The 10,748-nt window shown below is 33.0% G+C and overlaps 1 long non-coding RNA gene across 1 annotated transcript; it reads left to right on the forward strand.

Annotated features, from left to right (window-relative positions):
- Positions 1-8,403: 8,403 nt before the first annotated feature.
- Positions 8,404-10,073, forward strand: LOC127869433 (uncharacterized). Its single transcript, XR_008044561.1, has 3 exons — positions 8,404-8,496; positions 9,261-9,295; positions 9,984-10,073. It is a non-coding gene; the product is annotated as an uncharacterized LOC127869433 (long non-coding RNA).
- Positions 10,074-10,748: the final 675 nt, after the last annotated feature.

Raw genomic sequence — 10,748 nt, forward strand, 5'->3', positions numbered from 1 at the left:
CCCTCCCCCCCTCCTAATCCCCCCTATTTTTTTTTAAATCATCTCACAAATGACCACCACACCCTCACACTTTACCCCTCCCCGACCCCACCCCACCCCAATTTTTTTAAACGGTTAAAAAACACAAATATTTATTTTTATTATTTTATGTTTGAAATACCGTCCAACCATCGCACCCAAGAATCCCCCCCCCTCCCCCCCCCCCGAATCCCCCCCTAATTTTTTTTTAAGATCATCTCACAAATCAGCACCACACCCTTACACTATACCCCCACCCCACCCCAACCCCCCCCCCAATTTTTTTTTGAAACGGTTAAAAAACACAAATATTTATTTTATTATTTTATGTTTGAAATTCCATCCAACCATCGCACCCAAGAATCACCACCCCCCCCACCCACCCCCACCCCCTAATTTTTTATTTGCATTTTTTTCCGCATTTTTGGAAGATAATGTAATAAATGTGCACACCTCCACACTGTACACCCTTTTCACTCCACCCCTCCCTCATTTGTGATTGAAAATGAAAGTCCCTTCACCTTTAAAAAGAAAATAGATGAGAGGTCTGCACCCGCAAGGCGGTGCTCTTGTTTTTATTGCTGTAACAAATAATGCTATCCACCCTGAAACAGGGTTTTCTTATTTTACAGTTCAGTTACCTGTTTTACTGTGTATTTGCTTTTCTAAAGTTCTTTTGTCCATCAAATAAATTGAATTGAGTATTACTGTTACGGGTATTTAGGTATTGAGCAGAAGGCGGAGTTTTACTCAGTGCTACAATACACAATATGTTTTCTCTGATAAACTAAATGACGTATACTGCTGGTTCAAAAAGTATAGGAGACTATTCTCAAATATGCTTCTGTATAATATATTAAAGTGTGTTCTCCACCACCACAAAGTCCATCTGACTCTGAAGTTTTAAGTGAGTCCGAGAGCGCTTGCACAACTGATAGTCATGCAGAATCTACAACAGGTTCAACTGATGACTCTTGTAAGCTGTTCTGTTTTTTTAATATTTATGAGAGAAAAACAAAACTCAAGATGACTTTTTGTGACGGCCTTTTGTCTGTGTGGGTTTCAATATTAAGCCTGTTAACAGTATAGTTGTCATTCATCAATGAAATTTGAAATAACGTGGCACGAATGTTAAGCACAGTAGATCCAAAAAAAGTGTCATGCATACAAACAAGGTCTTTAAATCAAATATCACAAGACCATCGCGGGCATGTGTCATCCTCTGAGACATTTTTTTCTATTCCTTTGTTAAAGTAATTATCATTCTGTTGGAAATTTGGATTTTAACAGGTTCCTTTTAATATTCTGGTTAAAATGTCACATATAAGAAGAAGTCTTGATGTGTTAAATTTATTTTAAATGTGAATTAACAGTTGGCTATTAGTTTTATATTCTCTAAATGTGCTGTTAGTGTCTGGAGAATTTTCCAGTTTTGTTTAGTTGCCATTTTTTGATGTTGCTGAAAGTAAGAAAACATCATGCATCAGTCTTTCAGGTATGAGTTAGCAGAGCACATGGAATAAAATTTAGTAGACTGTTCACTTTAAAATTGAATTTTAAAAGCTGATTGAAATATATTGTTTGTTTCGGATAAGGTATGTTCAGGGCTTTTTTTCACCACTTTTGGAACCTCACAAATATAAATTGAAATTTGGGAATTCAAGCATCAATTTAACACAAATTAGGAAATTATAATATCTTTGGTAACTTGTAATAAAATAGAATGAACACTGATCAGTAAAATGGTTATTTTAACAGTCCTTTCGCTACAATGAAAATTGTGTTATATCTAAACTTCTAAAACTGAAATAATCCATTGAGTATTTTTTTGCCGGATTAAGTGGATTTTGAAAAAATGATGTTTTGCCATCAGGAATATGATCATATAACAGCTATAAAATTAGCTAATAAAATGTGCTGGTGTGTTGGATGATGAACATAAGTAACATAATACTTGAAGCATCTCTTAACTGATGCTTGAAACGAAACGAATGTTGCACAATGCAGTGTTAGTTTAGCAAGAATTTTGTAAAAATGTTTTATCCCATGCAGTAATGGAATTCGCACAAACCTGGCAGCACAACACTTCTAATTGGCTATCTTGGAAATTTACCAGTTTAATGGCCCGACAAGTTTGTTAATTTCACAAAACAGAAAACTACTTCTACTTCCATTTTAATATTAAAAAAAAACATTGAGCATCTTAAGTCAAATGCTGTAAGGATCTTTTTGAGGGAGATAAATACAAGGAGAATTCTATTCAATTTCAGGTGGTTGTTTTAATTTGTGTTTATCTGTTTTTATCTGCGAGCGAGATTTATGGATTGCGAGTTTAAAAATAAAATTAAAGAGTTAAAGAATTGCATAAACAAATTACGCTGCCATTTTTCTAAAAAGTCCATAGAACATACGGGTATATTTCTATTTAAAGTTATGATTCAATTATGTTTCTATTTAAAGTTATGGTGCAATTGGCTTCCAGGAAAAAAAATAAAATAATGACACTGTGATGGTAATCAAATTATTTTAGCTTATGTACCTATCAAAATCCACCCTATTTTGTTGGCCTAGAGCGCTGTCCCAGTTACTTTAAAATAAAATGTCATGGAATTTTAAAGTAATTGGCATTTATTTATGTTTGGCAAGGATGTCTATTCTTTAAATTTCCTTGAAGTATCTTTTTTTTATAATTTTTTTTTCAGGTGTGCATGACAAGATTATGAAAGACCATTTTATAGGTAAGAAATAAAAATTTGCACAAATTAATTCTCTTCTTATTTTTTCTTCTTTTTTGTATGTAATTAAGAATATCTTATAACTTATGTGTATTTAATTAGCTTGACAAGCAGGCTTGCTTACTGATCCTGGTGTTGGCCTTTGCCTTAGTGACAGGTTTCCAGTTGAAGTAAATGTCAAGGAATGACTTGAGCTATTCTTGTGTAACCCTTATATGTTATTGTTAGTCACCAGTGAAACCGGAGAGGGACTCATGGGTTGTGTTCTGTGTGTCTGTTCTTCATATTTTCTCATGAATTTGGAGATTATGCACATCATTTCATTTTGTTCCTATGTCAAGAATTCTGCTATGGCAACAAATAGACAAGACATATTGCTGAAAATGGTGCATCCTGGGTAGGGGACTTTAATTGATTGGCAATAGTCTTGTTTGAGTTGTATCTTGAAAAAAGCGTGAGTGATTGTTTGACCTTGTCTATATCCAATTTCTGTATTAGCACACAACATGAAGGAAATTTTCCATTATATAAAATTACTCATTTACTAAATTACTTTATTTTTGTTTATAGTAATTCTTTATATATTTTATCTTTATTTTTTTTTTTTGAATGTCTGCATTAAAGGCATGAAGAAAAAGCTTTTTAATATGGCTATCATAAAAGAAAGAAAATTACTCCTATGTTTTTTTGGTTGTTAAACTTCTGAAAATGCAACGATGGGCGTCTCAAAACTTCAATATCCAACCAGAGCTCCAGATAATTAAAAAATATATATCAGAGATCATTCATTGGCTTCTTGTTTGCCACTTATAAATGGAGTAAAGGAACTACATATATTCAAAAACATGCGTTTTGAAGTGGCTGATAAAATAATCTTTATTGGGCATTTTTGAGCACCTGACAATAACAAATGATGTGTATACCAATTTTTATGATGATTTTGTTCACTTATCAAAATTTGTATACATGTGTATTTAGAAATTTGTCATAATGAGTATTTACGCAAATACACATCTTATCTGGACTCCTGTATCCAGCACTAAGAAATGAAAGTTTCACAAATTAAGTAAAATATCTTCTTTTAATTCAAATTTACAATAGCTTTGCCAATTATATATATGAAATACATGGAAAAATGTTAAGCTCAATATTAATGTCACCTTTAAACATCCACATTTGCATAGGGAAACACTAATGCAATGTGTAATATCAATTTAGCTACCATTTTTGATTATTTATCATTATAATTATTGAATTACTTTAAAAAATATTTTTCAGGAAAAGTTGATGTTCATGTGATGAACTTGATCCTGCCGCATCCTTCAAGAGCGGTGCGTGTGATCAACCATGATAATGTCAGTTTTTTGACCGATTCATTCATTTCTAACCCTATTGGGCAGATTGTGATGCTGGTTGGAATGGTGGGCCCGGAAGATGACACCAGCCATTTGGATCGTAAAGGTGGTAGCAAGGTTGAAGTCCTTGGTGGCAACCACACGCGGGAGGCGCTTCAGACCCTTCATGCTCGTGGGACCCTGGACAGGGAGACAGTGCAGGTCAAGCTGTACAGGGAACTGCCCCAGACAACAGCCCTGTCCATTATAGGATTCCAGCACAATGCAGTGCTTCAAGAGGGTCGAAAGCCACTAACATTCCTGGACAAGATCGGCTCATGCGACAATGCCCTCCGTCGGATAAAATGACGAAGAGGCGGATTAATGAGTGGAAGGATGGTCTGGTCGTTGTTTTCAGGACCAAGGTATAAATTGATAGTTTTAATTAGAAATAATAAATCACCAGAAATAGTATTAGGAGGAAAAGTTAAATCCATACTGCCATCTGCCAGTCAAAAAATATATTATGTCTTCCGAAATGCAAATGTATTGTTCACATTGGGTTTTATTTAATAAGAATAACTAGAAATTTTGTTTGCTGACACAAATAATCAATGAAAAAATAATTTACTATCATGGGAAATCATTTTTCCAAATTAAGGGAATTTAACCCAAAACCTAGAGAACAAGACAATATCTGTTTATTTCACTTTTTCTCCTTTTAACCATAGTCTACTGCAGGTTTTTTTTGGTTATTTTCGGAAAAGGAGTCTGGTCGAATTGTTTGTTTTTTTTTTCATTGTAAAAATAGCTTTTATTGGGATTTTTTACTCGCAGCAAAGTAGGACATTTTAAATATTTGCATTTATAAGGACTTTTTAAACTAAACATGTGTAAATAATTTATTTCTTTCTTTATGCCTCTCATTTGAATATGAACCCCCACAGAGCAGAATTTTTCACTACTACACCTAAAAATATAAATATTTTTTTTTACATTTTTATTTTGAATTTGATTCCTGTTGGGATCAGGTCTGTTTGCATTGGGATTGGGCCCGTTTTACGGCCTTAAATAAATAGCAGGAAAACCCCTAATATTATTATATAACTACTTATATCACTTTGAAACAAAAAATAATGTTATAAAGCTTCACATTTCTGGGTATAGGATGATCTATTTGCTTTAGTGTTGGATGTTGTTTTTTTTACCTTGAATAGGGAAAAATACTTTTGTATGCTGACATAATGGGGCCTTATTTCAGCCCCAAAAACTAGAGATAGAACATTAAGAAAAGATTTGGGGCAGTAAGCATGATCACAAGTTTTGTTATAGAATGAATTGCCAGAAGTGATTAATGATATTTATGAATATGCTCAAACTCGGTAATAATTAGCTAGGCATAAGACAAAGTCCTTTATCTTGTGTCCAAATAAAGTAAACATGGGAAATAAATATTCCTTTAGGCCAGGCAAATAGGTTCTAAAATCCCTTTTATTGGACATAAATTTTCCTTGGTAAATATAGAAATATGTAAGAAGTGGAGCTTTGTAGGAGATGTTTGGACATTTTCATCAAGGCCTATCATTATATGCAATGGTGTTCTGTGAATGAAAGTAAAGTAAACATGTTCTGTGTTGGTGCGGAATTATTTTCATGATGTTTAATAAACAATGAAGTTTTTTGAAAATCTATTTTTACTTTGCTTGATCAGCTTTCCAAAAGCGTAAGAATTGTGATGTTCTTGTCTGTATCCATGTGGCAGATAACTTGTGTATTGGTATATTGGGCTGAATATATACATGTTCATTTTGCAGCGCGTGAAGACCTCAGCCGAGAATAGGAGGCGCCTGTCAGCTGGCTATCAACAACATTTGAACATAGCCCAGCTGCCTGAAGATGTCTGGTCCATGTTTGTGCAGGCAAGTGACAAAAATGTAAATCTGTCAGAGAAGTTTTTCCGACCGCTCATGAGAATAAACAGCATGGAGCTCATATGAAAATGTCTGACAACTCTACTCCATGCTGGACAAAAGAATTTCAGGAAAAAGTGTAAGTAGTAAGGCCTCTTTCGCCCTTCAAATCAGGTCTGAATATGGGCCCCATTCCCTATCAAAATGTTGTTGTTGTTTTTTTCTAAATAAAAAAAATCCCAATTCAGACAACAAATTGTCACTAGAAGTTGCTTTTTTTGTTCCTGCTTATATGCTAAAATTATGCATTACTGGAATTAAACTTGTTTTTAGCCTTGCTTTTATCAACCTTGAGAAATACTGATAACAGGACACTGTTCCGATAAGGAAAGTGTATATAGTAGTCACAAGCAGAAATGTTTTTTTTATGGGAATATTTTGGGGGTAACAAAAAGTCCTTTTTTATCAATGTATATGTATCAAGCATGTTTGAAATCTCAGAAACACCATTTTTATGTGATTTTTTCCCAAATTAGCCATTTCTCCAATTAAATTGTGTTCCCAAAATGGGAAATTTCATGACTTAAATTACCAGAATTGTAGTGTGGCATTTGCCCAAAATGTTGAAAAAAAGGCCTGGTATTTTGTATTCATAAACTCCCATTATTTCACAATATTTGGGACTGAAAATTAATGAAGAACTGCATTTCATACGTATACATGTTTCATTATAAATTATAATTAAAAAAACTCAATTAAAAGAAGCTGCTTCTGCTGCCTGTTTGTCGCTTATGCATGCACTTACTATAATTGTAGGGCACTTATTTCTTGGTAATATTGGTTATCATGATACTTGTAAAAAAGGTGATTGAAATCTCATTTTTTCTGTTATGTACCATACTTGGTTTGATGATTATCTGAACTCTTTTGAATATTTGAGTTAAGCAAAATTTAAATTATAATTTTGTTTCTTACATCTTTATTGGAGACTGTCACATTTTTCTACATAGCAAGTGCTTCTATTTTGCTAAGCCTTATGGAAATAATTATATATTTTTATTTCAGAAAGAGCTATATTGATGAGGGTTTTGTTAAAAGTAACAAACATGTTGTCAGCGAAGTAAGTATTTAGTATACAATTTTACGTATCAGTCATTGATTATATGAAATCCTATTGTTGACAAAAATACATCTTCATTATATGTACACTGTAAAGTATTCCTATTGTTTTAATAACATAAACATTCTAAAAAATGAACAGATGATGGCATATCCATTCAGATGATAGCATTTTCATTCGTTATATGTGCTTACCGATTTAAAACCCGAGTTAAATTTAAGGAAGTACTTTGGGAACCAGTCCACATTTGGAAAATAAGCATTGTTTTGAATCACAGTGGGAATGTTATAACACAGAGCAGATCCAAAGCGATATGGAAGATAAGTAAAATCCTAGGAAGACCCTATACAACACTGTTCTGTGGATTATTTAGAATATGACTATATTACCTTGACCTTGACCTTGACCTGAATATGAACAATATCCCCATGATATATAGCTGTCTTCTGACGGCTCTTGTTTACTGATCTTATATCCTTAAATTGGGATTTATGTGTTTACAGAGTATTTTTTATAGTCATAACAGTACATGAAACAAAGCATTAAAAGTATGTAAATCATTTCTGGTATAGAACCTTCAGCTGCCTGTAGAAGTGGACAATAACACTAAGGAAGTCAGCAGCGAAGATGAAATTGCACAGGGTGAAGACGATGAGCAGTACAAAGAAAAGTACTTCACTCTTAAGGTACAGGACTCTTACCATCTAATATTTGATATCCATTCTCGAAACCTGACTTCAGGAGCACTAAGTGCTGGATGCACTTTTGGCAGAGATAATGGCTTTTGTGTTGTCTTAGTATGTCAAAATTATTTCATGATTATATTTTTAAAGCACATTTTGTACTCAACACTCATTTATTGTATAATAGACAGTCGTGCAAGTCTTTCGGACACAGAAATAATATATGATTGCAATAGCAGATAATATTTGATAAATTTAGATAAAAGGGCACATGTCACTAATAGTCTTTGATAGGGGGGGGGGGCATGGTGCGGCCTAATGCTGATAAGGCTGATCAAACACTAATTTGTCATTTGCTATGCTACAATAGATTTCAGATTAAGTCTTCATACATTCTTCGTGATAATTGCAACATATATGTATGACATTTTAATATTGTTCAATTGTTTTATTAAGCTTGAACAAAATATTTTGTTTAAAATTGTGTATGTTCTCAAAGTATTTGGTAACGAGAGTATATACATGTACTGATATTTTAACCTAGCTGTCGCTAAAATGAACTAGCAATCATACCGGAAGTATTTTATTTATGCATAATGTAAATTCAGGAGGACCATGAAAAGATTCTATTGGAGCATGCTCAGCTGCTGACTAAGTACCAGCAGGTGCAGAAGCAACTTGATGAAATATAGGCTGGTAAGGAAGGTTAGTATGTTATCACCTGCTTATATTTGTCCAGTGCTTTTTGTCTAATATGTAAGCGGTAATAGAATATACATGTAATCTTCCACAAGTTAACCTTGTACAGTGCATTATTAAAAACATTTTTTATTACCCGCCTTTCGAAGAATGGTAAAGAGGCATTGAGATTCACCCCTGTGTGTCGGTCCCTGGTGAAAACCATATATGTGATATTGACTTGAAATTTTATAGGCTGAAAGATATCATTGAGGAAGAGCAGAGCCAGAGAACCATAATTATTAATTGATTTGTTTTAGTTACGTGTATTTATTTTTGTAAATTGTATACTTTTTGTCGTGAGCATTACTTAAAAGCTATTAAGTGATATTGATTTACAACTTCTTATGCTGATATATATTCGTGAGGAGAAATGCAGTTCACAAAAAACATAAATCTACCTTGCACACTATTTATTGCCCTTTGTAAGTTTTCATGCTTTGATTTTTTTTATGGAGTGTAACTTTAAAAGTATGACCCATTTTTGTGACCAGTGCCAATCACCGAGCATCTGTGTCCTATGGACTTATTTCTAGTATGCCTATAAATATAAAGCAAACATCAGAGCATAATCAATATTTATCTTTTAATTATAGTCAGCTGTATAATTATGTAACCATTTAAAATTTGAATTTGCATTTGACCTTTGTGACAAAGGCTGGTTACTCTATTTGGCAATTAAAGAAAGTCTTAATTAAAGAAATCAACATTACTTATTTCAGAAAACAGAGGCCTCAAACGACCAAATGACTCCAATGTAAGTATGCATTATTAAAAGGTTTTACTTGACAATAATTTAATTTTGAAAGTAGTTACAGCTGCGCAATGATTGGAAGTCTTAAATTGCCAGTCTTAATGAAACAAAACTGCTTGAAATTCTGAGTATTATTTTATTAGCAGATGTTGCAACATTTATAAGCCAAATGAACAATAAATGCAAATTATTTATTCATGTCTAGTTATGTCCTCTTAATGTCAAGAGGTTCTGTATGTATTTCAGTTTAAACTAGAAGGTTAATTTCTATGTTAAGATAACCATACGGTCACGGTGGTGTAGTGGATTTGGTCGCCTAGCTAGCCTATTGGGTGTTTGTGGGTTCAACTCTACACGGAGAGCGTTCTCATCTCCTCCATAGACAGTCACACCCAATTGTGGTTCTTTCTAGGAAATGTACTATATGAGTGTCCATATAAGCTTAAGGCTTTCGATGCAATCCCGCTTAAATAAATATGTTTAACATTACATTACCATAGACTGCCATATATATTGCATGTCAAAATATTGGATGTTGAATAAATGGCATGTTTTCGTTTTTGCTTGGAAGAAATGTGTTTATTATATTATTATTATTAATCAGGAGTGCATTAATAAAGGTTAGTTATTAAAGATATATTGCAGAGAAAAAATAGTTTCAAAAAAACTAAAATAGTTTATTATTTTGCAGTGTGATCTAAGCAAAGGTGATGATGTACAGGCAAAATGGGTTGATGAAGATGGAAAAGAATCCTGGTTATCAGCCACAGTGACAAAAGAGTTAAAACATGGTAAGTTTCTTTAAGTTACATTTTTTTACCCAGGCATAGATGCTTGGAAATTGTTTTGGCGTTGTCCTTCCATGTGTCAATAAATCGGTCACTCTTTTGACAGTGGTTCCTTCATTGATTTAAAGTATTTTTTTATATCTGGATCTGTTATATAGTTTCATGAAGAAAATGTGTATAATCATAACATTTTCGTGGTTCTTCAAAAAGTTTCTCTAGAATGACTGATCAGTTTGTAGTTGAAAACATTTGATTAAAAGTTAGGATTTTTCAGTTTGATGTGTACAATCAGGGGTATACCTAAGGCTTATAGAATGAGAATTCGGAAGGGGCTTTAGCCGGTCCATTTTTGGAAATAATATCATACTTTATGTTTTTCTGTTTAGATTGGGAATGGTTTCGTTCTATTAATTGTTTATACAATGTTATTTTCATGTACGATGCGTGTATATCATAATTTATATGTAAGCATTGAATTTATGCATGTATTTTAGAATTTAAATGTAAACATTTTAAAGTTTTTATTGCAAATTAATAATTGGAGCAAGTTCACATATGGTATCTTGTTCACTAAATTTGTGATTTAGAATTAGGAAAAAAGTAGACGTCGTTGAATACGAAAGGGATTTATATTTGCCTCAGTGAAAGAAGGGAAAGCCCTGATAATG

This window comes from Dreissena polymorpha, chromosome 2, assembly GCF_020536995.1.
Source record: "Dreissena polymorpha isolate Duluth1 chromosome 2, UMN_Dpol_1.0, whole genome shotgun sequence".
In the NCBI taxonomy this organism is placed as follows: Eukaryota; Metazoa; Mollusca; class Bivalvia; order Myida; family Dreissenidae; genus Dreissena; species Dreissena polymorpha.